The sequence below is a fragment of the Pristiophorus japonicus genome, chromosome 14 (genome assembly GCF_044704955.1).
Source record: "Pristiophorus japonicus isolate sPriJap1 chromosome 14, sPriJap1.hap1, whole genome shotgun sequence".
Taxonomy (NCBI): Eukaryota; Metazoa; Chordata; class Chondrichthyes; family Pristiophoridae; genus Pristiophorus; species Pristiophorus japonicus.
This window is the reverse complement of record NC_091990.1, coordinates 3,401,032-3,428,170: the sequence shown is the minus strand read 5'-3', so window position 1 is coordinate 3,428,170 and position 27,139 is coordinate 3,401,032. Positions and strand designations below refer to the sequence as shown.

General features: G+C 46.4%; 1 protein-coding gene and 1 non-coding gene across 3 annotated transcripts in view; one reads left to right on the top strand and one right to left on the bottom strand.

The window, feature by feature from the left end:
• The window catches only part of LOC139279677 (forkhead box protein O3-like), a 198,351-nt gene that overhangs the window by 77,411 nt on the left and 93,801 nt on the right, over positions 1 to 27,139 (top strand). The window lies entirely within an intron of this gene.
• trnak-cuu (transfer RNA lysine (anticodon CUU)) lies at positions 19,666 to 19,738 on the bottom strand. Its single transcript has one exon. It is a non-coding gene; the product is annotated as a tRNA-Lys (tRNA).

The following is a 27,139-nucleotide window of genomic DNA, read 5'->3' as shown; positions in this document are numbered from 1 at the left end:
TCTTCCGCGGTTACATCCGAGCCAGGGTGTCCCTGGAGATGGAGCACGCGGTGTCCACCGGTACGCTCGCGGCCTTCCTTGAGATGTGGGTGCCGGAGGGAGTGGAGTGCATCATCACCCCCGGCAACCAAATTTTAATTTGACTGTTTAATGTCGAAAGTTTAATTTGTCCGTTCTAGTGCCCTCTTTTTAGGGGGCATTTGATTTATAGTTTAATTAAAATAGTTGTGGAGCTGTTGCACTGTGAGTGGCTTAGCCAGTCATGTGATGTTCGCAAGACTCAATAAAACCCCGGTTAATTGAGTTCAGGTTCCCTACGATGAGGCGGGCTGTTGTGAACCTGGTGGATGAATTGGTCGGGTTCAGTTTTATAAACCTTTGCTCATAAACCAGCTCGTTCTTTACAGCAAATGTGTAGCCGTGAATTCTTTAGCAAAGAACCCATGAAGCAAATACGCGAGAGTGGCGTATCTCATTTACTTTCTGTGTTAAGGTTTATTGGTTTATATACTTGTGAAAGGACTCCACAACACACCACTGCGAGTGCAATCAACACACTGTTATACCCAAGGAAATCCCGGGGGTCGATTTTCCTTGTGTAAAGTTAAAGAAAAAATTGACAATAAAGCACAAAAGTTTATAAAGGAGATTTTAATAACCAAAGTTTTACAAAACAAATTATGCCTGCCTGTCACGTTTTTGGAATTTTTTTTTTTTCTTCGGGGAAATGAATTTTGGATTGAGAATTTGCACAGGTTTTAAATCGAAAAGCCACAGGCAGCAGGCATGAGTAAATGTGCATTAAACCCAGACAGGCCAGTTTGTGGAGCTCACAGCCTATTGCAAACTGGTGCAGTGAAGATCTGTTATCTCATCCAAGTCCCATTGGCCAGGATTTAAAAAAATTAATTTGTTCACGGTATGTGGGCGTCGCCGTCTAGGCTGGCATTTATTGCCCATCCGTATTTAAAGAGGGATACACTTGCATTGGAGGCAGTTCAGGGAAGGTTCACTCGGTTGATTCCTGAGATGAAGGGGGTTGCCTTATGAAGAAAGGTTGGGCCTGTACTCATTGGAGTTTAGAAGAATGAGAGGCGATCTTATTGAAACATAAGATTCTGAGGGGGCTCGACAGGGTAGATGCAGAGAGGATGTTTCCCCTTGTGGGGGAATCTAGAACTAGGGGGCATAGTTTCAGAATAAGGGGCCGCCCATTTAAAACTGAGATGAGGAGGAATTTTTTCTCAGAGGGTTGTAAATCTGTGGAATTCTCTGCCCCAGAGAGCTGTGGAGGCTGGGTCATTGAATATATTTAAGGCGGAGATAGACAGATTTTTGAGTGATAAGGGAGTGAAGGGTTATGGGGAGCGGGCGGGGAAGTGGAGCTGAGTCCACCTGTGACAGGGTCTGTGACTCGTATTGGACTATTCAGCCACCAAAGAACTCACTTCAGGAGTGGAAGCAAGTCTTCCTCGATTCCGAGGGAATGCCTATGATGATGATGATGGAGCTGAGGCCAGGATCAGATCAGCCATAATCTTATTGAATGGCGGAACAGGCTCGAGGGGCCGAATGGCCGATTCCTGCTCCTATTGCTTATGTTTTTATGATCTTCATTGCCCTGGAGAAGCTGGCGGTGAGCCGCCATTTCAGAGGGCAGTTAAGAATCAACCCCATTGCTATGGGTCTGGAGTCACATATAGGCCAGACCGGGTAAGGACGGCAAATTTCCTTCCCTGAAGGACCTTGGTGAACCAGATGGGTTTTTTACAATAATCTGACAGTTTCATGGTCACCGTTGCAAACACTAGTTTTCCATTCCAGATTTATTTAATGAACTAAATTCACATTCCCCAGCTGCCGTGGTGAGATTTAAACTCATGTCTCTGGATCATCAGTCCAGGCCTCTGGATTATTGGTCCAGTAACATAACCACTATGCTGTCTTAACCTGTGTCTTCATGTCAGGGTCACAAAGCAATTAGTCATCTCTTCTCATCTACCAAATAAAATATTCCCACCCATTGTGGTGAGGACGATTCCCTTCACAGAGGTGGAGCGGGAAATATCAAGAGAGGGCAGCGTCCTGGGGAAAGGGGGTGAATGGTTCGTTGGAAGGGCCTGTTAACTAATCCCAAATTTCAAGGAGAGATGCAAGATTGAACTTACTCAGTGGAATTGACTTTATAAGAAATAGGAACAGGAGTAGGCCATACGGCCCCTCGAGCCTGCTCCACCATTTAATATGATCATGGCTGATCTGATCATGGACTCTGGTTCACTTCCCCACCCGCTCCCTATAACCCCTTATTCCCTCATCAGTTAAGAAACTGTCTATCTCTGTCTTAAATATATTCAATGTCCCAGCTTCCACAGCTCTCAGAGGCAGCGAATTCCACAGATATACAACCCTCAGAGAAGAAATTCCTCCTCATCTCAGTTTTAAATGGGCGGCCCCTTATTGCAAGATTATGCCCCTAAGTTCTAGTCTCCCCCATCAGTGGAAACATCCTCTCTGCATCCACCTTGTCAAGCCCCCTCATAATATTATATGTTTCGATAAGATCACCTCTCAGCCTTCTGAATTCCAATGAATATAGGCTCAACCTATCTTCAATGCTCTGTACGTTCACTTGCTGTCTGCCAAATAAAGAACATGTCTCTGATCTTTTTTCACTAAATGCTTTAGTCCGCCTATAAAACGATTGGAGAAGTACGTATGAGGGTTTGTGTGGTGTCTAGTTTTCATCATGGCGGAGTCCTGTTGTTACACACCTGGGCATTGCTGTCATATGGTTAGATAATAGGCAGTGTGGGCATGCCATAAATGTAAAACAGTCTGCCATTATTTACACAGGGCAGGCTCCTTGGTGGGAATCCCATCAGCACCTACGACAACACCTCCCGAAACATAAGAAATAGGAGTAGGGCATTCGGCCCATCTAGTCTGCTCCGCCATTCAATGAGATCATGGCGGATCTTCTACCTCAACTCCACTTTCCCGCCCGATCCCCATATCCCTTGATTCCCTTAATATCCAAAAATCTATCAATCTCTGTCTTGAATATACTCCACAACTGAGCTTACACAGCCCTCTGAGGCAGAGAATTCCAAAGATTCACCACCCTCTGAGTTAAAACTGCGACCTCCACCACCTAGAAGGACAAGGGCAGCAGGTGCATGGGAACACCACCACCTCCACGTTCCCCTCCCAGTCACACACCATCCTGACTTGGAAATATATCGGCCGTTCCTTCATCGTCGCTGGGTCACAATCCTGGAACTCCCTCCCTGACAGCACGGTGGGAGCACCTTCACCACACGGACTGCAGCGGTTCAAGAGGGCGGCTCACCACCACCTTCTCAAGGGGCAATTAGGGATGGGCAATAAATGCCCACATCCCGTGAATACATTTTTTTTAAAAAAAGCAATGAGGAACCCGTCTCTGCCACCAAGGCAAGTCCCTGATTGAGCTGCAGTTTCCAGAGAACCGGAGGTCAAGTTAAAGGAGGCACAGGAGCCTGGAGATTTGAGGGACCCTTAATGTAGGGTCTTGGAATGGCAGCAGTGGAAACTACAGGGGGGTGTAGGGGGAGGCCTGCCGGGTCCTGCCTCCCCACCGTGTCATTTACCCGCTGAGAGGTGGGCCAGGGTGAGCCAGCAGCCATCCTGGTTGGAAGCAGGGGAGCGAAAATCCTGGTCAGGGCAGGGAGCGACCACTTGGCCTCACCGTCCCATCTTCCCACAATTCTCACCACTAACCCGCCTGATTTGGGGTGGTTTAGCAAATGACAAAGGGACCTTGGAGTACATGTCCACAGATCCCTGAAGGTAGCAGGCCAAGAACATAAGGTGGTTAGAAAGGCATACGGAATACTTGCCTTTATTAGCCGAGGCATAGAATACAAGAGCAGGGAGGTTATGCTTGAACGGGATAAAGCACATCGGGCCACAGCTGGAGTACTGCGTGCAGTTCTGGTCACCACATTACAGGAAGAATGTGACTGCACTGGAGAGGGTACATAGAAGATTTACCAGGATGTTGCCTGGACTGGACAATCTTAGCTATGAAAAAAGATTGGATAGGCTGGGGTTGTTTTCTTTGGAACAGAGGAGGCTGAGGGGAGACCTGATTGAGGTGTGTAAAATTATGAGGGGCCTGGATAGAGTGGATAGAAAGGACCTGTTTCCCTTAGCAGAGTGGTCAATAACCAGGGGGCATAAATTTAAAGTAATTAATAGGAGGTTTCGAGGGGAGTTGAGGGGAAATTTCTTCACCCAGAGGGTGGTGGGGGTCTGGAACTCACTGCCTGAAAGGGTGGTAGAGGCAGAAACCCTCACCACATTTAAAAAGTACTTGGATGGGCATTTGAAGTGCCGTAACCTACAGGGCTATGGACCGAGAGCGGGAAAGCTCTTTGTTGGCTGGCGTTGACTGGGGTTTTATTGATTCTGTGAAAATACAGGCCTGGATTTCCACAAAATTGAAAAAACTCGGTAATTTTTTTTTTTTAAAACAATGAACATGATATTAAAAAAATCATGTCTAGCAGCGTGTTCAAAGCTGGAGGGCTCTTTGTGAATTCTGTTGTTTGTCTGGGACAATTCAACTGTGGGCCGTTGCTGTGCGCGAATGAACTGCTGCATTTACCTACAGAACAGTGACTGTAATTCATTGGGTTTTGAAGCACGTTAGGATGTCCCGAGGATGTGCTGTACACACCAAGCTCTTTCCTTTATTCCCCCCACCCTCCCTTCCCTTTTGAAGAAGTGCTTTGTGTCCATTCTGTGTTGTACTTCACTTCTGATGGTGTGCAGTGTATGTTCTAACCTTGCAAGAGGCCTCTCTTTGTAAGTTCTGGAGCTTTTCCCATTTGCAGGTTACGATGTTCACACGATATGACATTCCATCCATTAAATTATCTGATCGACTGTTATGACATGCTGTAAGACAGGAATTATTCGGCATTTCTATAACAGAATTATAAGGGGATTAAAAGCCGAGTATATGTCGTGACGAAGTTAAGATCATTTGCCAGAACTGCCTTGCGACTCCAGGAGAGAGAGGCAAATCGAAGAACGATTTGTTCCTTTATTTTCACCCGTTCCACGGAGGAGGATTTTCAGTTTGGTGCCATTTTCTCCTCCGAAAACCCAATCTTATTGTTTTTCTAATCGGTATTTTAGGAGTGAGTCAGCGTTGTGGTGAGATCACGGAGCTGAGAGCTTTGTGCAGCACAGGGAGCTGTCGTGTGATTCCCACATGGGGAGGAGGGGGGCAGCTGAGAGACTAGCTCTGGGCTCCGAGCTTCCCAGGGCGAGTGATGTCGGGCAGGGTCCTGGGAGGGGATTTCCCCCCCGTCCTTCTGACCTTAGACCAGTGCATGAGATGGGAGAGATCGGCAGAAAAGGGGGGATGGGAGGGAGGAGAGGGGGTGGGGGAAGGGAAGGGGAAGCGGGGGTGGGGGGAAGGGAAGGGGAGGGGGGAAGGGAAGGTGAAAGGAGGGGGGAAGGGAAAGTGGGGGGGGAGGGGGAGGGAAGGAGGGTAAGTGGGGAGGGGGCAGAAAATTAAATGCCTGCAAAATGAGTAGAGATGAACATTTTGCGCCTGGTATCGAACAACTGAAAACATCAAGTGTTTGCACCAAGGGCCGTGCCCCACAATGAATGCGAATAGATCGAGGGTAAGGCCTGCCGGAGGCCTCCAGTGACAGGCCTGACCGAACACTGGCACCAATGCCGTTTGAACACAGGGGCGAGGGCGGCTTTCCGCGAGCAATCGGCCTCGCTGAGAAAGGATGGAGCACAAGACTTTCTTTGTCATATTCAACAAAGGATTTGGAACGTTTCCACTCTGTAAATTCCAACCTCGGCCTCCCTTGCCAAAAAAACCTTTAGCATCGCAAAGTTTATATATTTAACAGCATTACCCTGGCAGCAGTGTGCAATGTAAAAGCAATTTGAACATCAAGTGAAAGCTGGGTTGAAGTAAGAACCTAATACCGATTCTCAGCGGCCAAATTGGCTGGTCTCGCGAAGCCAAACTGAATGGAGTCCAGAGCTCCCATCGCCTTCAAGACAGGCCAATGTAATCAAGGCAAGAGCACAGCGAGTTCTGAAAACAGGAATTGCATACAAGAGCCGTATGTACACTCCCCAACAAGTCCCTCATCCAGTAACTGCGCTGACTGTTCAGGGCGTAGTGGATTGAATAATATTTGCATTTGGAATTACTAACGAATTTGGTTTTGCTTGCTCTGATTTTGCTCCGTGTGTTTAGGGTGATCTGCCCTCATACTGCTCTGCGTACCTTTGATTGCTCAGCACAGGCGAGAAATGTTCATCTCTACTCATTTTGCAGGCATTTAAATTTTCTGCCCCCTCCCCACTTCCCCCCCCCCAACCCCCCCTTCCCACTCCCCCCCCCCCCCCCCTTCCCCCACTTCCCTCCTTCCCTCCTAGTAAAAGATCATCTCGGATTGAGTGATCACAGTATGGTTGAATTTGTAATACAGATTGAGGGTGAGGAAGTTGTGTCAGAAACGAGCGTACTATGCTTAAACAAAGGGGACTACTGTGGGATGAGGGCAGAGTTGGCTAAAGTAGACTGGAAACAAGGACTAAACGGTGGCACAATTGAGGAACAGTGGAGGACTTTTAAGGAGCTCTTTCATAGTGCTCAACAAAAATATATTCCAGTGAAAAAGAAGGACGTTAAGAGAAGGGATAACCAGCCGTGGATAACCAAGGAAATAAAGGAGAGTATCAAATTAAAGACCAATGCGTATAAGGTGGCCAAGGTTAGTGGGAAACTAGAAGATTGGGAAAATTTTAACCGACAGCAAAGAATGACTTAAAAAAGCAATAAAGAAAGGAAAGATAGATTACGAAGGAAAACTTGCGCAAAACATAAAAACAGATAGTAAAAGCTTTTACAGATATATAAAACAGAAAAGAGTGACTAAAGTAAATGTTGGTCCCTTAGACGCTGAGAAGGGGGATTTAATAATGGGAAATGTGGAAATGGCTGAGACCTTAAACAATTATTTTGCTTCAGTCTTCACAGTGAAAGACACAAAAACCATGCCAAAAATTGCTGGTCACGGGAATGTAGGAAGGGAGGACCTTGAGACAATCACTATCACTTGGTGGGTAGTGCTGGACAGGCTAATGGGACTCAAGGTAGACAAGTCCCCTGGTCCTGATGAAATGCATCCCAGGGTATTAAAAGAGATGGCGGAAGTTATAGCAGATGCATTCGTTATAATCTACCAAAATTCTCTGGACTCTGGGGAGGTACCAGCGGATTGGAGAGCAGCTAATGTAACGCCTCTGTTTAAAAAAGGAGGCAGACAAAAGGCAGGTAACTATAGGCCGGTTAGTTTAACATCTGTAATGGGGAAAATGCTTGAAACTATCATTAAGGAAGAAATAGCGGGACATCTGGATAGGAATAGTGCAATCAAGCAGACACAGCATGGATTCATGAAGGGGAAATCATGTTTAACTAATCTACTGGAATTCTTTGAGGATATAACGAGCATGGTGGATAGAGGTGTACCGATGGATGTGGTGTATTTAGATTTCCAAAAGGCATTCGATAAGGTGCCACACAAAAGGTTACTGCAGAAGATAGAGGTACGCGGAGTCAGAGGAAATGTATTAGCATGGATAGAGAATTGGCTGGCGAACAGAAAGCAGAGAGTCGGGATAAATGGGTCCTTTTCGGGTTGGAAATCGGTGGTTAGTGGTGTGCCACAGGGATCGGTGCTGGGACCACAACTGTTTACAATATACATAGATGACCTGGAAGAGGGGACCGAGTGTAGTGTAACAACATTTGCAGATGACACAAAGATTAGTGGGAAAGCGGGTTGTGTAGAGGACACAGAGAGGCTGCAAAGAGATTTGGATAGGTTAAGCGAATGGGCTAAGGTTTGGCAGATGGAATACAATGTCGGAAAGTGTGAGGTCATCCACCTTGGGGAAAAAAAACAGTAAAAGGGAATATTATTTGAATGGGGAGAAATTACAACATGCTGCGGTGCAAAGGGACCTGGGGGTCCTTGTGCATGAATCCCAAAAATGTAGTTTGCAGGTGCAGCAGGTAATCAGGAAGGTGAATGGAATGTTGGCCTTCATTGCGAGAGGGATGGAGTACAAAAGCAGGGAGGTCCTGCTGCAACTGTACAGGGTATTGGTGAGGCCGCACCTGGAGTACTGCGTGCAGTTTTGGTCACCTTTCTTAAGGAAGGATACACTGGCTTTGGAGGGGGTACAGAGACTATTCACTCGGCTGATTCCGGAGATGATGGGGTTACCTTATGATGATAGATTGAGTAGACTGGGTCTTTACACGTTGGAGTTCAGAAGGATGAGGGGTGATCTTACAGAAACATTTAAAATAATGAAAGGGATAGACAAGATAGAGGCAGAGAGGTTGTTTCCACTGGTCGGGGAGACTAGAACTAGGGGGCACAGCCTCAAAATACGGGGGAGCCAATTTAAAACCGAGTTGAGAAGGAATTTCTTCTCTCAGAGGGTTGTGAATCTGTGGACTTCTCTGCCCAAGGAAGCAGTTGAGGCTAGCTCATTGAATGTATTCAAATCACAGATAGATAGATTTTTAACCAATAAGGGAATTAAGGGTTACGGGGAGCGGGCGGGTAAGTGGAGCCGAGTCCACGGCCAGATCAGCCATGATCTTGTTGAATGGCGGAGCGGGCTCGAGGGGCTAGATGGCCTACTCCTGTTCCTAATTCTTATGTTCTTATGTAATTGGCTTATTAACACCTTATTTTATATAAACTGTTCTGTATGTAGGCACCTTTAGTGATGACTCCACGAGGCAGGATATGATACTTAAACTGTGTAGACCTGTAGTCCTTTATTTGCAGCCCCTGAGTGACGACAATAAGCTGTGAGTTCCCTTTTATGCTGGTTTACCTGTCATGTGCAGGTAACTCTTAGGTTTCCAGCAGCAGCACCCTCTCGTGTACAGGCAAGGTATGTACAGTGTAAGGGTACATTCAGTGTTGCATAACAGTGTTACAGGCATGCATACACAACATAAACAACATGCTACGGGGCCTCGGTTTAACCTCCCATCTGAAAGACGACACCTCCGACAGTGCGGCGCTCCCTCAGCACTGCACTGGGAGTGTCAGCCTGGATTTGTGTGCCTGGAATATACTCCTGGACTGCCCTCTGGGGCAGAGAATTCCAAAGATTCACAACCCTCTGAGTGAAGAAATTCCTCCTCATCTCAGTCTCAAATGTCCGATCCCTTATCCTGAGACTGTGACCCCTGGTTGTAGACTCCCCAGCCCGGGGAAAACATCCTCTCAGCATCTACTCTGTCAATACCCCTCAGAATCTTGTATGTTTCAATGAGATCCCTTCTCATTCTTAAACTCCAGAGGGTATAGGCCCAGTCTGCTCAATCTCTCCTCATAGGCCAGGGATCAATCTAGTGAACCTTCGTTGCACCGCCTCCAAGTCTTCGTGGTTGTGACCTCCTTGGGCTATTATGAGGGCCTTGCATGTGAGTCCGCCACAATTAAGACTGTGGTAACTGACGAGTGTTATGTGTTTTGTTATGTCTGTAATGTACCTATGAACGACTCCACGAGGCAATGTGTTGTACTCAAACTGTAGTGACCTGGGTCCTTTATTCATAACTCCAGAGTGAGGTAGCTACATGATGGCTTCCCTTTTATACAGCCCCTGCCACCAGGGCAGGAAACCCCGGTCTGCACCAGTTGCACCCTCTAGTGGTGCCAGCATCATATATACACAGTGTAAACCTTATTGATAGTACATCAGGTAAACAAGTCTCCATCTTATCCAACTATACAGTGACGACACAGAGAGTATATCGATAGTCTGCATATATAACATGTTTGGAGCTCCCTCCTCCTGTGCTAGGTGTACAGGAGCAGGGGGAGGGGGCGGGGAGTGAGCAACCATCCCTTAAATACTGGGCTGGCTCTCCTGAGTCCTTGAAGAGAGGTTTCGCAACTTTTGGTCTGTGAAACTCTCGTTCCTCGCTCAGTAATCCCTAATGCTACAGCAATTTTGCTGAGTAAACAATTGCCGTTGCTTTTCCAGTGCTACTTCAGGTGTTAAATTGCCTCCTAATTGCAGTTCATATCTAATTTAGAGGATTAGTGCTGCAGCCTTTTGATTGGCTGGCCCATCGTACAGGAGCAAAAACCACAGTTAGCCTGGAGCCTGCGAACTTGAAGCTTGCATGTAAATCAGCTGGAGTAAATTCTGCCAGTAACATTTAACACGCCACTTTTAACCCCAAAAAAACACACACAAAATTTCTCGACTAAGACGAAGTCTGCAACAGTCTCATCCGTATTCTTAATGTCAGCACTGATTAACTATTCTGATCCCGTGCCACCCTGCTCACAGACACTTAGAACATAAGAACATAAGAAATAGGAGCAGGAGTCGGCCATACGGCCCCTCGAGCCTGCTCCGCCATTTAATAAGATCATGGCTGATCTGATCACGGACTCAGCTCCACTTCCCCGCCCGCTCCCCATAACCCCTTATTCCCTTAACGTTTAAGAAACTGTCTATTTCTGTCGTAAATTTATTCAATGTCCCAGCTTCCACAGCTCTCTGAGGCAGTGAATTCCATAGATATACAACCCTCTGAGAGAAGAAATTTCTCCTCATCTCAGTTTTAAATGGGCAGCCCCTTATTCTAAGATTATGCCCCCTAGTTCTAGTCTCCCCCATCAGTGGAAACATCCTCTCTGCATCCACCTTGTCAAGCCCCCTCATAATCTTATACGTTTCCATAAGATCACCTCATTCTTCTGAATTCCAATGAGTAGAGGCCCAACCTACTCAACCTTTCCTCATAAATCAACCCCCTCATCCCCGGAATCAACCTAGTGAACCTTCTCTGAACTGCCTTCAAAGCAAGTATATCCTTTCGTAAATATGGAAACCAAAACTGCACGTAGTATTCCAGGTGTGCCCTCACCAATATAGCTGTAGCAAAACTTCCCTGCTTTTATACTCCAGCCCCTTTGCAATAAAGGCCAAGATAACATTGGCCTTCCTGATCAGTTGCTGTACCTGCATACTATCTGTTATATATGTATACTTGTATTTACTCTGTACAGCCACCAAAGGGCTCACCCCCTGGAGTCCCATGGGATCCCATAATCCCTTGGGAGCACAGGTATTTAAGGAGGCTTCTCAGGTTGGAGAGGCACTCTGGAGACCTGCAATAAAAGACTAAGGTCACACTTTACTTTGAGCTCACAGTGTTCAGTTTGACTCTTTCTCCATGCACACCACTATCCTTTTGTGTTTCATGCACAAGTACCCCCAGATCCTGCTGTACTGCGGCACTTTGCAATCTTTCTCCATTTAAACAATAACTTGCTCTTTGATTTTTTTTCTGCCAAAGTGCATGACCTCACACTTTCCAACATTATACTCCATCTGCCAAATTTTTGCCCACTCACTTAGCCTGTCTATGTCCTTTTGCAGATTTTTTGTGTCCTCCTCACATATTGCTTTTCCTCCCATCTTTGTATCGTCAGCAAACCTGGCTACGTTACACTCAGTCCCTTCTTCTAAGTCGTTAATATAGATTGTAAATACTTGGGATCCCAGCACTGATCCCTGCTGCACCCCACTAGTTACTGATTGCCAAGCCGAGAATAAACATTTATTCCAACTTTCTGTTTTCTGTTAGTTAGCCAATTCTCTATCCATGCTAATATATTACCCCCAACCCCGTGAACTTTTATCTTGTGCAGTAAACTTTTATGTGGTACCTTGTCAAATGCCTTCTGGAAATCCAAATACACCACATCCACTGGTTCCCCTTTATCCACCCTCAAAGAATTCCAGCAAATTTGTCAAACATGACTTCCCCTTCATAAATCCATGCTGACTCTGCCTGACCGAATTTTGCTTTTCCAAATGTCTTGCTAATGCTTCTTTAATAATTATCCCCACAATGTCAGTGTCTGCTGTGGCTCAGTGGGTAGCATCCTCGCCTCTGGATCAGAAGGTTTAGGGTTCAAGTCCCACATCAGGAGACAGCCTCTCCTCACCATCATCACCATAGGCAGTCCCTCGGAATCGAGGAAGACTTGCTTCCACTCCTGAAGTGAGTTTTTTGGTGGCTGAACAGTCCAATACAAGAGTCACAGGCTGTGGGACAGACAGTCGTTGAGGGAAGGGGAGGGTAGGACTGGTTTGCCGCACGCTCTTCCCGCTGCCTGCGCTTGATTTCTGCATGCTCTCGGCGTTGAGATTCGAGGTGCTCAGCGCCCTCCCGGATGCACTTTCCCCACTTTGGGTGGTCTTTGGCCAGGGACTCCCAGGTGTCGGTGGGGATGTTGCACTTTATCAGGGAGGCTTTGAGGGTGTCCTTGTAACGTTTCCGCTGCCCACCTGGGGCTCGCTTGCCGTGAAGGAGTTCCGAGTAGAGCGCTTGCTTTGGGAGTCTCGTGTCTGGCATGCGAATTATGTGGCCCTGCCCAGCGGAGCTGATCGAGTGTGGTCAGTGCTTCGATGCTGGGGATGTTGGCCTGGTCGAGGACGCTAATGTTGGTGCGTCTGTCTTCCCAGGGGATTTGTAGGATCTTGCGGAGACATCGCTGGTGGTATTTCTCCAGTGACTTGAGGTGTCTACTGTACATGGTCCATGTCTCTGAGCCATACAGGAGGGCGGGAATTACTACAGCCCTGTAGACCATGAACTTGGTGGCAGTTTTGAGGGCCTGTCTTCAAAAGCTCCAAAGTGGAGAGATGTTCTGGAAGTTCGAGGTGTGATAATCAATATACATCTTTACATTGTTCTGAGTGACTGCTGCCAACATGCACGGCATAGATGTTGGAATCAACCCCATTTCTGCTAACCTGTAGAGTCCTTTATTGGCTGTCTAAGATTGACCAAGTCTGTAAGACCATCAGCAGGCTGGGGCCATTGGAGGGAGCAGCGTGCGGTGGTATACCACTGCAGGGAGCAGCGCGTGCTGCTGCAGGAGGGCGACGGCTGGGAAGCCAGGTCGCTGACTGCAGTGCGGGCAGGCACAGCAGGAGGGGCGAAGGGTTTGTAGAGGGAAGTGACCGGGGCCCAGGAAAGGCAAGGGCCCAGGGGCAGCACGGGCCCAGCCCACACTGCGATATGTGTGCGCGCACTAGGTCCGTGCAGCAGAGCAGGTCTCCAGTTAGTCTTGGGTAATCCTTGCCACTGGACCAAGACCTCGCTCTGTCAAGCTCGTGTGGTGGCTGGTGTGCAACGGCCACCCCACGTTAAAACAATCCACCCACAGGTATCTTCCACCCTTCAACATGTAGTTCGGGATCGGGAATATTAGGTCCTTCATTGAAACACCTGTGAACTTTTTTGGCGTGGAAGCAAGTCATCCTCGATTCGAGGGACTGCCTATGATGATGAGGATGACGAGGGCTGAGGGAGTGCTGCACTGTCAGCGGTACTGTCTTTTGGATGAGATGTGAAACGGCGTCCCCGCCTGTCCCCTCGGGTGAATGTAAATGATCCTATGGCACTATTTTGAAGAAGAGCAGTGGACTTGTGTCCCGGGATCAATATTTATCCCTCAATCAACTTCACTCAAAAAACAGATTATCTGGTCATTATCACATTGCTGTGTGTGGGAGCTTGCTGTGCGCAATTTGGCTGCCGCATTTCCCACATTGCGACAGTGACTACATGTCATAAAAGTACTTCATTGGCTGCAAAGCACTTTTGGGGCGCCGGTTGTCATGAAAGGCGCTATATAAATGCAAGTCTGTTTCTTTTCACTGCCTGTGACGAGGTGTTAATAGATGTCGAAACAATTGAATGCCAGTTCTCTGTATTAGAGGTCATTTACCGATTGAGAAGGATATTTGCACGCCCAGCAATCTACAGTTGTGACATGGCATTGCGGCACGCACTGACACAAAAGTTAGTTGCACAGCGTGCGATGTTATCTGTGGTTTAAAAGGAACTGTGTAGTTTTACTTTAATAATGCCCAAACAATGTGCTGTCAGTCTGCAGTTATGTCACCTCCAACCCTGGAGGGGTAGGTTTACCCGTAAACTTCAATCTTTTCAGCAAAGATACACATAGGAGGTGCCAGAACTTTGAAGCAGTTTAGGCGGGTCAAACAAATTAAACAATTCCTTGAAAAGCAGTCAGAGATACATAAATATTGCAATGTCAAGTGAAATACATTGTCAGCATTAACTTCGGTGAAATGCTTTGGGATCAGATATGGGCTGACTTTAAAAACTTAAAAGCATGTCCTATGAGGAGAGATTGAGTAGACTAGGCTTATATTCCCTAGAGTTTAGAAGAATGAGAGGTGATCTCATTAAAGCATACACCATTCTTACAGGGCTTGACAAGGTAGATGCTGGGAGGTTGGTTCCCCCGGCTGGGGAGTCTAGAACCAGGGGTCACAGTCTCAGGATAAGGGGTCGGCCATTTAGGACTGAGATTAGGAGAAACTTCTTCATTCGGAGGGTGGTGAATCTCTGGAATTGTCTGCCCCAGAGGGCTGGGGGAGGCTCAGTCTTTGAGTATATTCAAGGCGGAGATCGATAGATTTTTAGATGTTAAGGGAATCGAGAGAGTGCAGGAAAGTGGAGTTGAGGTCAAAAGTCAACCATAATCTCAATGAATGGCGAAGCAGGCTCAAGCGGCCAAATGGCCGATTCCTGCTCCGAATTCTTCTGTTCTTATAAATGATCTGTTGAGGAGCACAGTGTTCTTCCAATGCACCTTTTTTTAATCCCACACAGCACAAAGGTGAGGCTGCAATTCGCAAAAAAACTGGAAAGCAGCCCAGTTCTTTGTGATTGCATCATCCACAGAGGAACGGTGCCAGGGCTAGTTGTAAATCTTTGCTTCGGTTCTAAACCCGGAATCGGAATGTCTCCCTCACTGACTCACCTCTCCCGTCGGCAATCTCCCACAGGTGCACGGGTTGGTAAACGTCACACGTTCTCCAAGTGACCCCCACCATGCGCTCTGTGCCCTTACCACCTTATTTGAATCGTCATTTGTTAAATGAGGAAAATAATCTCCATTTTACATCTGACAAATGTAGTATACACGTGAAGTGATTAAGCAAGATCTTATTATTTGCTGTTTGCTCTACTTGAATAGATCCCTGCTCAGTGTTCATCTTCTCAAATACTAACCTGTTCTCCCTTCATCTGATCTGTTGAAGGTATAACGACGAGGGTCAGTTTTGTTAAGTGTATAGTTTTTACAGCATCAGCCAGTGTCTCAGTGGGCAGCACACTCGTCTCTGAGCTGGAAGGTTGTGGGTTCAAGTCCCACTCCAGAGATTGAGCACAAAAATCTAGGCTGACACTCCCAGTGCAGTGCTGAGGGAGAGCCGCACTGTCGGAGGGGCGGTGCTGAGGGAGTGCCGCACTGTCGGAGGGGCGGTGCTGAGGGAGCGCTGCACTGTCGGAGGGGCGGTGCTGAGGGAGCGCTGCACTGTCGGAGGGGCGGTGCTGAGGGAGCGCTGCACTGTCGGAGGGGCGGTGCTGAGGGAGCGCTGCACTGTCGGAGGGGCGGTGCTGAGGGAGCGCTGCACTGTCGGAGGGGCGGTGCTGAGGGAGCGCCGCACTGTCGGAGGGGCCGTGCTGAGGGAGCGCCGCACTGTCGGAGGTGCCGTCTTTTGGATGAAACATTAAACCAAGGCCACGTCTACTCTCTCAGGTGGATGTAAAAGATCCCATGGCACTATTTCGAAGAAGAGCAGGGGAGTTATCCCCGGTGTCCTGGGCCAATATTTATTCCTCAATCAACATCACTAAAACAGATTATCTGGTCATTATCACATATCTCTGTGTGGGAGCTTGCTGTGCGCAAATTGGCTGCTGGGTTTCCCACATTACAACAGTGACTACACTCCAATAAGTATTTCATTGGCTGTAAAGTGCTTTGGGACGTTCGGTGGTCGTGAAAGGCGCTATAGAAATGCAAGTCTTTCTTTCCAAACCTTAACTCTTATTAACAAGTACACAGCTGTCATTTTGACATCAGGATTCCAAATGATTCATTCTGCAACTGGCTTGCCAAACTTTGGGACATGTATATCATCCAGGTGCCTTGTTAGATTCTTGAGAAGCATTATAGGATCGATATTACAGATGCGTCACAATTGGTTGTCGTCAGCGCTGACAAAGATACGTCATCGGGCCCCTCGCATCTCCGAGTCGCGCATTGCCAGGATTTTGTCAGCAAGCAATTCATTTCGACAAAAACAAAATAGACATTTTAAAGAAATACAAACGCCAGTCCCATAGTTCCTTTCGCATTGCAATTGGAAATAAAAATCGCAGCCAACAGCTGTCATCATTAAAAGCAGTGAGACTGAGTTTAAATGCTCTGAAATTTAATCACCGTTCCTGTCAATCAGCCTATGTAAACTTTCATGTGACGGAAGAGAGTACGTGTGGGCCGAGGAGGATTACAGAGCCAAATACACACTGCAGTCTTTCAGAGTATTGTCGGAGAAGAGGCCAATGGCAATCCTGTCAATCGCAGCTCCACTTTACCCACCAACAGCTCTTCGTTTAATTTCAGGATCAGTATTGGCCATTGAGACCTGACATTGTATTCTTCTTTGACACGCGAGAGCTAGTTTTGCATTTTCCACTCTTGGCGCTTACAGCAGTAAAGCTCACTTAAAAGAATACCTCGGCTCCATCCTGCTTTTCAGAGGCTCCGGCAGTTTCTCCGTACCCTGCACTTTAACTTGCTGTGTTAATGTTAATGTTAATGCTCTTGCACATTGGGAAGGAACTCCTAATTAGAAAATCCACTTTATTGGCCCAGCTGTTTCTGTGCATACCAGATGCATATGTACCTATTACTCGCCCTCGTAAAACCATTCATGTCTGTTGATGCTTGTTGTAGACCACGGAACATTTCGCACTTTGTAACATTACCTCTTAATATTATCACCTCCAACGTCCTTATTCTCTGCGTGAGGTGTGCTAACCAGCGCTTTCTGATTCACTCCAGCACAGTTACGCACTTCCCGTGATGTCCTCTGAAACTCAACAGTGGCTCAGTGGACAGCACTCGCCTCTGAGTCAGAAGGTTGAAGGTTCAAGTCCCACTCCAGGTACATGAGCACTAAAATCTAGGCTGACGCTCCAGTACAGTGTTGAGGGAGTTCCACACTGTCGGAGGGGCAGCACTGAAGGAACGCTGCACTGTCGGGGGGGCAGTACTGAGAGAGTGCCACACTGTCGGAGGTGCCATCTTTCAGATGAGACGTTAAACCGAGGCCCCGTCTGCTCTCTCAGGTGGACAAAAGATTCCATAGCACTATTGCGAAGAAGAGCAGGGGAGTTTGTCCTGGAGCCAATATTTATCCCTCAATCAACATAACAAAAAAAGCAGATTATCTGGTCACTATCACATTGCTGATTGTGGGAGCTTGCTGTGCGCAAATTGGCTGCCACATTTCCCATATTACAACAGTGACTACACTTCACAAAGTACTTTGGCTGTAAAGTGCTTGGGGACGTCTGGTGGTCATGAAAGGCGCTATAGAAATGCAAGCCTTTCTTTCAGATTGTTAATTTGCATTCAGGGGTACATTTTTCCCACTGTCCTGTCCATGAACACACAGCAGATCTTTGTTTTGAAGACAGAGTACCCAATGGATGTGCCCACCAACTTAAATCCACGCCGTGGCAAGAGTGTACTGGCACATAACTTGGGATTGCACCATGGATTTTTGGCAGTGTGTCCACACTAGCATTTATACTGGAGCTAGTGTGGCAGGAAATCTGTCCGAGTGGCACAGACTTGTACAATTCTCTGCGCATACAATCTTCTGTCAGAGCCTCATTCATCCCACCTACATCAGGGGTCTTGGCCTGGAGGTTAAGCACTTAAATCAATTGCGGTATTTAACAATTGTCCTGGCCAAAATCTATCCCTAAAATCAATATCACCACCACAGATTATCGGGTCATTATCACATTGCTGTGTGTGGGAGCTTGCTGTGTGCAAATTGGCTGCTGCGTTTCCCACATTACAACAGTGATGACACTACAAAAGCACTTCATTGGCTATAAAGCACTTTCGGACATCCTGAGGTCATGAAAGGTGCTATAGAAATGCACGTCTTCCTTCTCCTTTTACAGCGCAGTAGGATTTTTGTGCTTATATCCACACCTGGAGTATTGTGTGCAGTTTTGGTCTCCTTACCTAAGGAAGGATATACTTGCTGTAGAGGGAGTGCAGCGAAGGTTTACCAGATTGATTCCTGGGATGGGGGGATTGTCCTATGAGGAGAGATTGAGTAGACTAGGCCTATACTCTCTGGAGTATCGAAGAATGAGAGGTGATCTCATTGAAACATAAAACCTTCTTACAGGGCTTGACAGGGTAGATGCAGGGAGGATGTTTCCCCCGGGGCTGGGGAGTCTAGAACCAGGGGTCACAGTCTCAGGATAAGGGGTCGGCCATTTAGGACTGAGATGAGCAGAAACCTCTTCACTCAAGTTGTGAATCTTTGGAATTCTCTACCCAAAAGGGCTGTGGAGGCTCAGTCGATGAGTATATTCAAGGCTGAGATCGATAGATTTTTGGATATTAAGGGAATCGAGGATTATGGCGATCGGGCAGGAAAGTGGAGTTGAGGTCGAAGATCAGCCGTGATCTTATTGAATGGGGGCAGACAAAAGGCAGGTAACTATAGGCCGGTTAGTTTAACATCTGTAGTGGGGAAAATGCTTGAAACTATCATTAAGGAAGAAATAGCGGGACATCTAGATAGGAATAGTGCAATCAAGCAGACGCAGCATGAATTCATGAAGGGGAAATCATGTTTAACTAATTTACTGGAATTCTTTGAGGATATAACGAGCATGGTGGATAGAGGTGTACTGATGGATGTGGTGTATTTAGATTTTCAAAAGGCATTCGATAAGGTGCCACACAAAAGGTTACTGCAGAAGATAAAAGTACGCGGGGTCAGTGGAAATGTATTAGCATGGATAGAGAATTGGCTGGCTAACAGAAAGCAGAGAGTCGGGATAAATGGGTCCTTTTCGGGTTGGAAATCGGTGGTTAGTGTTGTGCCACAGGGATCGGTGCTGGGACCACAACTGTTTACCATATACATAGATGACCTGGAAGAGGGGACAGAGTGTAGTGTAACAAAATTTGCAGATGACACAAAGATTAGTGGGAAAGCGGGTTGTGTAGAGGACACAGAGAGGCTGCAAAGAGATTTAGATAGGTTAAGCGAATGGGCTAAGGTTTGGCAGATGGAATACAATGTCGGAAAGTGTGAGGTCATCCACGTTGGGGGAAAAAAAACAGTAAAAGGGAATATTATTTGAATGGGGAGAAATTACAACATGCTGCGGTGCAGAGGGTCCTGGGGGTCCTTGTGCATGAAACTCTTTTAGAAAATATCACACGGCGAGTTAGCTGATCGCGGCAGGAATCGAACCGGCAATCTTCTGATAACATCACAGTTACATTTGAAGTCAGACGCCTTATCCATTAGGCCACGCGGCCGATAAAAATGCAGTTTAATCCCTAGAGTGAGACTAGAACCCGCAACCTTTTGATTCAGAGGCAAGTGTGCTACCCACTGAGCTACAGCTGACAAAAAAAAAAAAATCACCCGACGAGGGGCTCGAACCCATGACCCTGAGATTAAGAACCTCATGTTCTACCGACTGAGCTAGCCGGGCTTTCCTTGTGCATGAATCCCAAAAAGTTAGTTTGCAGGTGCAGCAGGTAATCAGGAAGGCGAATGGAATGTTGGCCTTCATTGCGAGAGGGATGGAGTACAAAAGCAGGGAGGTCCTTCTGCAACTGTATAGGGTATTGGTGAGGCCGCACCTGGAGTACTGCATGCAGTTTTGGTCACCTTACTTAAGGAAGGATATACTAGCTTTGGAGAGGGTACAGAGACGATTCACTAGGTTGATTCCGGAGATGAGGGGGTTAACTTATGATGATAGATTGAGTAGACTGGGTCTTTACTCGTTGGAGTTCAGAAGGATGAGGGGTGATCTTATAGAAACATTTAAAATAATGAAAGGGATAGACAAGATAGAGGCAGAGAGGTTGTTTCCATTGGTCGGGGAGACTAGAACTAGGGGGCACAGCCTCAAAATACGGGGGAGCCAATTTAAAACCGAGTTGAGAAGGAATTTCTTCTCCCAGAGGGTTGTGAATCTGTGGAATTCTCTGCCCAGGGAAGCAGTTGAGGCTAGCTCATTGAATATATTCAAGTCACAGATAGATAGATTTTTAATTAATAAGGGAATTAAGGGTTATGGGGAGTGGGCGGGTAAGTGGAGCTGAGTCCATGGCCAGATCAACCATGATCTTGTTGAATGGCGGAGCAGGCTCGAGGGGCTAGATGTCCTACTCCTGTTCCTAATTCTTATGTTCTTCTGTAATGGCGGAGCAGGCTCGAGGGGCCGAATGGCCTACTCCTAATTCTTATAAATTCAAGATGAAATCTTAGTATAATCATAATTTAACACCCATTCAGGTTGTACTTTTTGAAAGTACCAGCTCAGAGCCATCTGCTCACACTTCCACTCATTTATCATTGATTTTTTTTTTTGCATAAGGATCCTTTGTTCAATATGTATAACAGTTTAATTTTGGAGAGACACTTCATTAAGCAAACACCCGCTGGTTGGGAAGTCTAGGACTAGGGGGCATAGTCTTGAAAAACAAGAGCCAGACCTTCCAGGAATGAAATTAGGAAACACTTCTATGCACAAAGGATGGTAGAAGTTTGGAATTATATTCTGTAAATGGCAATTGATGCTAGATCAACTGTTAATTTCAAATTGGAGATTGATAGCTTTCTGTTAACCAGAGGTATTGAGGGATATGGGCCAAAGGCGAGTATATGGAGTTAGGTTGCAGATCAGCCGTGATCTCATTGAGTGTCTCGAAGGGCTGAATGGCCTCTTCCTGTTCGTATGTTCCTATGTACTGCTATACTGCTTGTATAACACCCATCCTTATGGCCATTTTTCTCAACTGAAAGCTGGTGTTGTCGGTTTTGGGGTCAGTACACTTCCTGTCAGCTTTTTCCATTATCAATTCCTTTGCCCACAGGTATAATGGAAATTGCCTTGCTTGCTGCAGTTACACCTCCAGCCCATTGGAGATGCTGCAGCACCCGTCACAGAATGTAATTATAGTTTGGCAAGTTTACAAAGACAACTCCCATTGTAAATGTGGGCATAGGAATTTATGGTGAAATAGAAAAATAAGGACAAAATCCATGACTTTAAAATGAAGCCTGAAATATGTCTACACACCCTCGTTCAAATATCACTTGGCCTCTAACCCCAATTTGCAAAGACGACATTTGGTCTTGCTCCCCATGTACAATGTCACAGATGATTGACTACTGGACATATATAATATGAATTAAAATCTCATAGTTACTCGAAGTTGGAACTTTGAAAAAGAGTGGGCCATGCAGAAGCATAAAAAGCAACTGAGAAACATTAGCGCATCTATTAAATAGAGAGAAAAGTTTGTAATGCAATGAAGGTGTAATGTCTGTAAGCTTGTAATGTGTGTAGCTCCACACTGTGGATGTGGACGTATTGTGTACTGCAATTGCACAGTTAATCGTTAGACAAAACCAGGCAATTCTGGAGACTTCCGAGAGAGCTGCCTGCCATGTTAGGAAGCTGTGTGTGCTGTGTTCTGTGAATATATCACAGAAGGTAATAACTTGTTCAGCATTATTGAATGCTTGAGTTAAACATAAATGGTATGGGAGTGAATGAGTGGTCCCACACATCGGAGCTCTCGTACACCATGCCATGAGGAGGTAGGAGGTATTTGCAGTCATAAAAACATAAGGATTAGGAGCCCCTCGAGCCTGCTCCACCATTTAATAAAATCATGGCTGATCTGATCTTGGCCTCAACTCCAGTTTCCTGCCCGCTCCCCATAATCCTCGATTTCCCTGTAGTTCAAAAATCTGTCTATCTACACCTTAAATATATTCAATGACCCAATCTCCACAGCTCTCTGCGGTAGAGAATTCCAAACATTCACAACTCTTTGAGAGAAGAAATTCCTCCTCTTAAATGGGCGACTCCTTATTCTGAAACTATGCCCCCTAGTTCTAGATTCCCCCTCGAGGGGAAACAGCCTCTCTGTATCTACCCTGTCCAGCCCCCTCAGAATCTTATACATTTCAATACGATCACTTCTCATTCTTCTAAACTCCAATCAGTACAGGCCCAACCTGCTCAACCTTTGTTCATAAGACGACCCCCTTCATCTCGGGAATCAACCGAGTGAACCTTCCCTGAACTAAGGCCAACATTTCATTGGTCTTCCAAATTACTTGCTTTACCTGCATGCTAACTTGTTGTGTTTCCTGTACTATGACACCCAGATCCCTCTGTACCGCAGCACTTTGTAATCTCGCTCCATTTAAATAATATTCTGCTTTTCTATTCTTCCTATCAAAGTGGATAACCTCACATTTTCCCACATTATGCTCTATCTGCCAATTTTTTGCTCACTCACTTAGCCTGTCTATATCCCTGTGTCCTCTTCACAACTTGCTTTCCCACTCATCTTTGTATTGTCAGCAAATTTGGCTACAGTACATTCCCTTCCTTTATCCAAATCATTAATATAGATTGTAAATAGTTGAGGCCCCAGCACTAATCCCTGTGGCACCCCACTAGTTACTGTTTGCCAACCTGAAAATTATCCATTTATCCCAACTCTCTGTTTTCTGTTAGTTAGCCAATCTTCTAGCCACGCTCATATATTACCCCCAATCCTGTGAGCTCTTATCTTGTGCAGTAACCTTTTATGTGGCACCTTATCGAATGCCTTCTGGAAATCCAAATACACTACATCTACTGGTTCCCCCTTGATCCACCCTGCATGATTCCCTAAATACTGGTGGTTTGTGACTTGTTTTGAGCAGTTGGGTGCTACAGTGATGTAAAGGCATTTCTAAGTGCGGATTTGCATCACATTTCTTGCTGAAGTATGGTGCAATTTGCATTATCATTCATAAAGACAAAGTAAATATACAGTAAGTCCCGAGTACTTCAAGACATGCATTAATTATTGCAAATTTAATTTCTGTGGCTTTTAGCTGCACCAAGTGATTTCCCCCTACCCCTCCTGTGAACAACAGTACAGTATGTTTGATGACCATGACCATTCACTTAGGATGGCTGCCCAGTGCATGGGACGTTCACAGTATGTCCACCTGTTGTCCACTCAGCCCCACCAGATCAAAGCTCAGCCTCACAGAATCACCATCCATTCCCAGTGCCTATCGCCGCTCATGACAATCTAGTCATTCATAAAACATAAGGTGCATACCAATCTTGTTACTTTCACTTGACTGAATCCAATTGCTCAATTCTCTCCACTGGGCAAAAGCTAACTTGTCTTACCTGCAAATGGAAAGATGATGGAAAGTATTTTTATTGCTTTTGGATATTTTGATGCAAAGCCTGTAGGCATTTAGCAAACAGTTAGAAGCCGTTGCTTGAAGGGAAGCATTTAATTATTTCTGTAGATCGATAGATTTTGGACTCTAAGGGAATCGAGGGATATGGGGAGCGGGCAGGGAAGTGGAGTTGAGGTCGATGATCGGCCATGATCTTGTTGGATGACGGAGCAGGTCCAAGGGATCGTGTAGTCTCCTCCTGCTCCTAATTCTTAATTCTTATGTTGCTGCGAAACTGATTGAAGGAATGTTTTCTGAGTATTTTATAACGTGCCAAATAGAATGTGGCTCGCGTTCCTGTGATTTCCCCTCACCTGAAAACCGGTTCACTTCAACGTAGACATTCGCCGACACACTGCTCAGATTTGTTTCTTTGGCCCGACGCGTTGCTTTAGCTCAGTGCTGAGACTGTGACCGAGTGAAGATCAGCTGATCGCTCGCTCGGAGAAGCAAAGGATGCAAATGTTAACGGGGCATCGAATGTGCAGGTCAATCTCCCAATCCATGGCACAAATGCATTGACACATTCAGTCTTTTCTTCACCTTGCTTCTACAGTGGAGCATAATTTAGGAACATGAACAGGTCAGCAAACATAATTAGCACTTCACAATTGAAAGGAAAGAGATTGGACGGTGCCAATGTTAATATGAGGGGGAGTTCTCGGTAGCCATCGTATGCTCAGATTGTAAGTTATTAGAAGTGAAACTAAACAGGCCTACAAGCATTTAAAAAGATGAGAGCACAAGAATTAGGAGCAGGAGTCGGCCATTTGGCCTCTCGAGCCTGCTCCGCCATTCAATAAGATCATGGCTGATCTGATCATGGACTCAGCTCCACTTCCCCGCCCGCTCCCCATAACCCTTTACTCCCTTATCATTCAAAGATCTGTCTATCTCCACCTTAAATATATTCAATGACCCAGCCCCCACAGCTCTCTGGGGCAGAGAATTCCAGATTTACAACCCTCAGAGAAGAAATTTCTCCTCATCTCAGTTTTAAACGGGCGGCCCCTTATTCTAAGACTAATTGCTTGCTGTTCCTGCATGATTTTTTGGCATCTGACCGTTGCTGAAATCTGCAACGCAGCTACGAAAGAGTTAACACGGAGAGAGTGAGCAGCAATGGAGCCAGTGTATTATGGAACCTTTATGGAATTAATGAGAGCGCCGAGATTGGCACCACACATTTAGAAGTATTTTCTGGTTTTTGCTCCAAATGCTCAAGTTAGCGGAGGAAGAGATGCAGACAGGGTTGGCTGCAGATGGACACATCGGCAGATGACAGAGGCTGCTGCGTGACTAATGTGTGGCAGGCCTTATAAAAGTGGCCAGTCGAGCACACACACACTCGCACCAGGTTCAGTCAACGTGTCTCCCGACTAACTGAGGGCTATTTAGGAAAAGGGCTCCATGTGATCAGGCTTGGTTAAAATAGCCGTACTGCCATGACAACCGAAACCACACGCATTTGAAACCACCTTAGCAACCAGTTGTTTGCAGACAGTGTGAACAAAGGATAGAGAGGTTTCTTCTCCTGCTCCTGGTGATTATGAGGGTGTGACATGAACATTGACAGCTGGCATTCTGAGATATGCCCATCAGCGCACCGTCATATTTGTAAATAGAGGTTGCATTTTTACTTTTCTGGTAATTAAAATAATCACCTTGATCCCAGTTGGCTCTGCTGAATAAAATAACCTTTTATTTTTTTTTAATAGAAATTGCAGCATTTTAAATATAGATCGTATTCTGTGTACAGCTTTATTGAATTTGGTCTATGTCCTAGTGGAGACCAGTACAAAAATCCAGGCTGACACTCCCAGTGCAGTGCTGAGGGAGTGCTACACTATCGGAGGGGCAGTGCTGAGGGAGGGCCGCACTGTCGGAGGGGCCGTTTTTCAGATGAGACATTAAACCGAGGCCCTGTCTGCTCTCTCAGGTGGACGTAAAAAGTCCCACGGCACTGCTCTGAAGAAGAGCAGGGGAGTTATCCTCGGTGTCCTGGGGCCAATATTTATCCCTCAATCGCCATAACAAAAAACAAACTATCTGGTCATCATCACATTGCTGTGTGTGGGAGCTTGCTGTGCGCAAATTGGCTGCTGCATTTCCCAAGTTACTACACTCCAAAAAGTACCTGATTGGCTGTAAAGCGCTTTGTCATGTCTTGCAGCTGTGAAAACCGCTGTAGAAATTGAAGTTTTTCTTTTCTCTTTTACTTGTGAAGCAAGAGAAAAACGATTGAAAAAAAAAGCAAGTTGGGTATAGATTATTGGCTCGATATTAATCCAGGAGAAAGGGGATGGAAATGTAGCATTGTCCAGGCTGTCAGACCTCACCAGCCTTAGCAACTGGTAGGAGAGGCCACTGTTGTCTCATTTGTAGAGTTGTTCAAAGATGGTTGGGGAGAAAACGTATGTGTAAATAGCCAAGAGAGCGAGGCGGCTAATATAAATTCACAGGTAAATTTATTTGCGTTTAATTTAATGTTGATAATACTCTCTCCTCTGGGTCAGAAAGTTGCAGGTTCAGGCTTGACAATGGCGCTTGGGCAGATCATTCATTCTGACACTCCCAGTTGTACTGAGTCAGGGACGATTGTCCTTCACATGAGATATTGCACTGAGATCATGTCTGCTTGTTCAGGTGGATGTTTGCTAATGTGAGGGTGAAGCAGTCGGGTTGGTATCCTGAGTGGCTGAGCTCATCCTGGCCAAAAAGCATTCCTCATCCAATCGCATTTAATTCCATCAGTGGCGGTTTACTGAAAGCCTGCACTGGCCAAATGTTTTTTTCGTTCCTGGGATGTGGGCGTCGCTGGCAAGGTCGGCATTTATCGCCCATCCCTAATTGCCCCTGGAGAAGGTGGTGGTGAGCCGCCTTCTTGAACCGCTGCAGTCCGTGTGGTGAAGGTGCTCCCACAGTGCTGTTAGGGAGGGAGTTCCAGGATTTTGACCCAGCGACGATGAAGGAACGGCCGATATATTTCCCAGTCAGGATGGTGTGTGACTGGGAGGGGAACGTGGAGGTGGTGGTGTTCCCATGTACCTGCTGCCCTTGTCCTTCTAGGGGGTAGAGGTCACGGGTTTGGGAGGTGCTGCCGAAGAAGCCTTGGCGAGTTGCTGCAGTGCATCTTGTAGATGGTGCACACTGCAGCCAGGGTGCGCCGGTGGTGGAGGGAGTGAATGTTTAAGTTGGGAGTGAGAAATTCACCCCCAACAAAAGTCTGTCCCGTTTGTATGGTAAGCAGATCCTTAATTCACAAGTGGCAAACTTCTGTGCTTAGACATTTAGAGAAGATGTAATCATCATCAGAGGCAGTCCCTCGAATCGAGGAAGACTTGCTTCCACTCTAAAAGTGAGTTCTCAGGTGACTGAACAGCCCAATACGGGAATTACAGTCTCTGTCACAGGTGGGACAGACAGTGGTTGGAGGAAAGGGTGGGTGGGGAGTCTGGTTTGCCGCACGCTCCTTCTGCTGCCTGCGCTTGGTTTCTGCACGCTCTCGGCGACGAGACTCGAGGTGCTCAGCGCCCTCCCGGATGCTCTTCCTCCACTTAGGGCGGACTGGTCTTTGGCCAGGGACTCCCAGGTGTCAGTGGGGATGTCGCACTTTATC